This window comes from Egretta garzetta, unplaced genomic scaffold (assembly GCF_000687185.1).
Source record: "Egretta garzetta isolate BGI_Z169 unplaced genomic scaffold, ASM68718v1 scaffold34, whole genome shotgun sequence".
NCBI classification, from domain to species: Eukaryota; Metazoa; Chordata; class Aves; order Pelecaniformes; family Ardeidae; genus Egretta; species Egretta garzetta.
Window position 1 is genome coordinate 4,756,109 of NW_009259586.1, and position 5,109 is coordinate 4,761,217.

A 5,109-nucleotide genomic window follows, 5' to 3' on the forward strand; every position below is an offset into this window, starting at 1 on the left:
CCGTGTGCGCGAGGGCCGGGAGCCGTTCCAGCGGCGCCTGCGTCTCGGCCGGACGGCTGCTGGGGCTCCTGCTCCTCTGGCTGCTCACAGCCCCCAGCATCCTACGCCAGCCATTGGGGCCTGGCTCATAGTGTTCTTTGTTTGGGAAAAGCCCAAGTGTGGGAATGTGGGAGAAGTCCCAGGAAAGAGCCAGGGATGTTGTGTCACCCAAAAACTCACTCCACAAAACCCCATCTAGGTCCATGCACTACGGCTGCCCAGGGTCTTCAGGCTTATAGGCACTGCTCCACGGACAGGAGCCTTCAGCCCCCTCTGATTTATTTTTCCCCGGGATACCCAGCCCATGTCCCCTGCGCCAGGGCTAATCTCGGTGCGAACCCCCCAGCCCCGCTCACGTGGCTGGGATTCAGGCGTGCGGGGCCCCAGCACAGAGCCATAACCCTCGCCGCCCTCTGGGTGAAGGCCACGCGTGGCCCCAGCAGGTCTGATGGCAGAGATGCCTTCTGCGACGGCACCCGCCTCCGCGCCTTCCCTGGCTGCCGGCTCATGCACCAGCCAAGCCTTCCTCTGCCCCTCGGGAATGGGAACCTGTATTTCCAGTCCCGTAACTGCACTCAGACCCAGCTGGAGGATTTATAGTTTATATACGCTCTTTGGCCAGAAAAGTGTCCAGAGCTGAAGGCTGGAGGCGTGCAGAGCTCCTGGAAGCGGCTGAGCTCCCCTGCCGTTTGCTGGAAGGATACAGCAAACCGTGCTGGTGCTCATGGGGGTTGCCTAGGCAGGAAAAATGCCTGGCTGAGCATCACCTCCACATGCTGGCACTTGCTTCAGGAGAAACAAGGCAGCCAGGAGCTGGCAAAGGTTGGGAGCGTGGCTGAGCCTCCTCTGCCTGCCCAGGGCTTGGCAATGCCTGAAGGGGCACCCTCGGCTGCCAGCCCCTGGGCTGCTTGGCCCCAGACCCCCTGCACCAGTACCGCATGTTTCCCTGCTTCCTTGGCCTGGACTAGAGAGAAAACCCTTGTGGCTAATAGCCTCCTCATGGGTAACAGCCATCCTGTGGGTAATAGCCTCCTGCTGAGCCCCAGCCTTGCCACGGATGCTGGAGGGATGCCAGTCCTGCTGTGTGGTGAGGTCCCAAGAGCTGTCTCTGTCCCAAGCTCCCCTGGGAGAGGGGACACATGCATTGGAGCTGCTCGCCAGCCCCACGGCAGCTCTGCAAATAGCGCTGGATGGCAGCCGAGTGCTTTTCCCAGGCGCTGCTGCCATCTGCCTGACTTTTCACGGGGGCTCCAGGCCGCACTGGCAGAACACAGGCTGGCTTCTCCCCGGGAGAGCAGGGCCACTCCAAAGGCAGCTTTCTGGGTGCGATGCAAAAGGCTGCGCTCAGGCACAGCCCCACTGAGGGTTTTGGGACGTGAAGCCTTGTCTGTCCTCAATCCCCCCCCCCCCAGAAAGGCACCTGCCCCCAGCTTGCCAGCAAGCACATAGCCAAACAGGGCCCCTCATCCAGCATCACCAAAGAAAATTCTCCCAATTCTTTGTGCTTAGCACCACTGAGAATCATAGAATCATCGATTATGATTACCTGAATAAAACGGCTCCCCCAAGGGTGAGCAAGGTTGCACAGCCCTGGGACCAGGGATTGGGCTCTTACCGTAAACCCAATGCCCACGGTGGCGGAGAAGGAGCCAGGAATGAACTTGCCCTGGTCAAACTGGACCAGCAGAGATGTCTTCCCCACACCGCTGTCTCCAACCAGGATCGTCTGCAGGGACCAGGTAAATAGGCGTCAGCGTGCGGGAGCAGGTGATGCCTGAGCCTGCAGGCACGGTGTGCAGCCGGGGGCTGGGCGTTTGGGGAGGGGGGTGCTGGGGGGATGGGGCAGTGAGCGCAGCAGGATCGGGAGGGACCAGCCCAGCCCCAGCCCATGGCAGAGCCATGAGCCCCACGCAGCCCTGTGGCACAGCTCCACTGCACAGCCCCACTCGGCAGCAGATTGTCCCCATGGGCTGCTGGGTGTCAGCACTGCGGCCAGATGGCTCGTCCCGCTGTGCCCTGTCCTTCACTGTCACCTTTGGTCCTGCCACCTGCCTGGGGAGGAATTTCCATTCCTTTGACCATCTTTGTAATAAATGAAATGTGCCCTGGGCTGAGCTTCAGGCATGAGACCCACCATGTCCTCTCCAAGTGCAGAGAGGTGGAAGAGAAAGCGAAGCACAGCCCGCCAGGGAGAGCGAGCCCGAGAGACGCTCCTGCCCCAGCTTGGGAAGCTGCCGGGCAGAGGCAGCCTTGGCTCACACAGTTCTGGTGGAAAACCTCTTTGGGAGGACTCTGGCGGTGCTGGATTAGGTCCAAAACAGTTTAATAAAGAGAGTGTCTCCCACGGCACGCAGCTGCTGCCACAGCCATGCAGTCTCTCCGGGACACTGGGCTGTCTTCAAGCTGCATTAACACTGTGTACCTGCAGCACTTTCCCCCGGCAGGGCACTGGGTTTGAAGCCACAGAGCCTCTCTGCCTCTCCAGCCCTTCCCGGGAAGCCCCAGGGCTCTCCCACAGGGAGCAAAGATTGCTTGTCCCCGAGCAGAAGAGACGAGGGAGCTGTGCAGGTGTTGGAGCTGGGGCATTGCCATCACCTCCTGAGCTGCTCCCACACTGCATCCCATGACCCTGGCACCCACACTGGGGCAGCCCGTCCTCCCCTCTGCTCCTGCCCATGTTCCTCCAAATCCCCAGCCTAAGGGAGACCAGCAGTGCAAACACCAGCCCCTCCCTCCCCTCTCTGCCAGTATCTGGGTTTTGTTGGCAGAGCTGCCGGCACAAACATTCCCATCCTTTCAGGAAACCAAGACACTTTCAACCCTGTCTCAGGGACACAATTTACAATAAACACTCTGCTAACCGGCTTCTTGCTCTGAAGTGGTTTTGGCTCCGTCTTTCAGGACACGGGTGTTCCTGTAGCTGCAGCCCTGGCAAGCGCTGAGCCGGTCCCAGGGCAGCGTCCTCCCTGTCACTGGTCCCGCAGCCACCCCATAGCCAGCGAGGTGCTGGGGCTGAACCTCCCCACTCTCTGCCTCCGCCTGTGCTGCACTCGCTGCATCTGTTGTTTCCCCCCTTGATTTGTGTTTTGTCTGATGCAGCTCCCGCAGCCATGCTCCATGCCAGGGCACCTCAGCCCTTCGTTCTCACCCCAGTTGACATCACCAAGGTTACTCTTCTCCTGTTGAGCAGGAGCTGTTGCTTCAGCATCTTCCCGAGGGCCAGGGGAGCCTCTGTGCATGGCCAGTACCATCCCTCTATCACCTCCCCTGCACCGAGGAGCCCTGGGGGTGAAACCAGCCTGGCACCACTTCAGGCACCGCACATACTGCCTTGTGAAGCACAGGCCAGTTGAGCGTGGAGGAACGTGTTATCAAGTCCCTGAAGAGTCCCGGCAGATCAAGGCCTGATTTCATACCCTAGGAGAGCATGGCGCATGCCACAGCGCCCAGCACTGTGGTTCCTGCCACCCCGCAGACTCCAAAGAAGTGGGCTGAAACCCAAGGCCATCAAGCTTGAGGACCACAAATGAAGCAGGAACGTGGACTGGCAGGAGACCAGCATCCTGCCTGGCATAAATCACTGCACCATAACCTGCCTGGAGCCTGTTAATGCCAATACGCTTCAGTGAAGCGCTCGCTTCGGCGAATCAGCAATTTCCCTCAGAAAAAAACATCCCAAACCCAAAATATCTCCTGGGAAAAGCCTGACCTGCTGAGTGGAGCTGCTGGCAGGCAGGAGCCCTGCACCTCCGCCAGACGCAGGCCACTGCACAGACCTGGGTGCTGAGAGGCAGCAACCTGCAGCTGGATCTGCAGCCAGATATTTCTCCCTTCTCCCTAACAAGAGGCTGGGCTGTTTGTGGGTCGCTTGCACATTCAGAGCAGCCTCGTGGGCTGGGAGCCTGCATGGGAGCTGGGGTGATGTTGGGAGGCAGAAATCTCTGGGTGAGGCCCTTGTGCATGGGCCAGAGGAGCCAGGTCACCCCTTTCCCTGGGGGGAATTTCTCTGCCCAAGCCCTCCTTGGCTTTGCTCTGGGGCCCAGACACATTCCCCATGCAGAGAGCAGGATCTGCCCTGAAGCAGCCACATGGGAAAACACCCCAAGAGTTCATTGCCATGGGGCTCCTGCACCCCAGCGCTGCCTTTTTTGGTGCTACATGCTATTCCCAAGTAAAATCCTGGTGCTGGGAGGTGCAACAAGACCAGCTGCACCCTGCAGCGCTGTCTTTGGGAGCAATTAATGCAGAGAACGGCATTAATTATGGAGGGACGAGAGCTGGTGGAATGAGCACCAGAAAGCCTCCGGAGCCCAGGATTTACAGAGAACACATATAAAAAGCAGACTCCCCTATCAATAATTTAATTGGGTTTTATAATAGAGACAACTCATGAATTGCTTCATGACTTAATAATAATAATAGTAAAAGTTGGCCTGAATCAGCCAAGAGACTTTCCTAAAGATTTTAGGAAAAGCTCGTGGGCTCTGTGGAGATACAGCATGAGGAAAATCACTGTGGCCTTCCTGGCTATGAAATAAACATAAAAGAAGACTAAAAACCCCACTGCAGAGTGGATGTGGCTAGCCAGCTGTCAAAACCTCAGGTTGGACATGCCTAAGTGATGACAGCAAGAAGCCTCCCAGCGACAAAGCTCTGTACCTGGTTCTGCCTCTTGCCAGCACCCTCAGCCACAGCCCGGCCTCCCTAGAACCCCCTCAACTCCCCCCCTGGATTTCCCAGGGCTTTTTTTGCCTGGAAAGCTTTGGTAAAAAGTTGCAAGATTCCTCTTGGTGCTGCAGTTCCTCTCTGCATGGTGGTGTGGGGATGGAGTGGTGCTTTGCTGGAGTGCAGACACAGATGGCTGGCCAAGGCACAGACGGAAACCTGGCCAAGACCAGGAGATCGACTCAGTGATGGTCCCAAAGCACTGCTTCTGAGCCCCAGGACAATCAAAGCAATTTTTATTTCCAGCAAAAGGAAATGATTTCCACTGGGTGAGCAGAGGTAACTTCACTTCCCCACCCCCCCACAGCTCACCTGCTCCATGGCCCCAGCAGAAAAGCTGACACA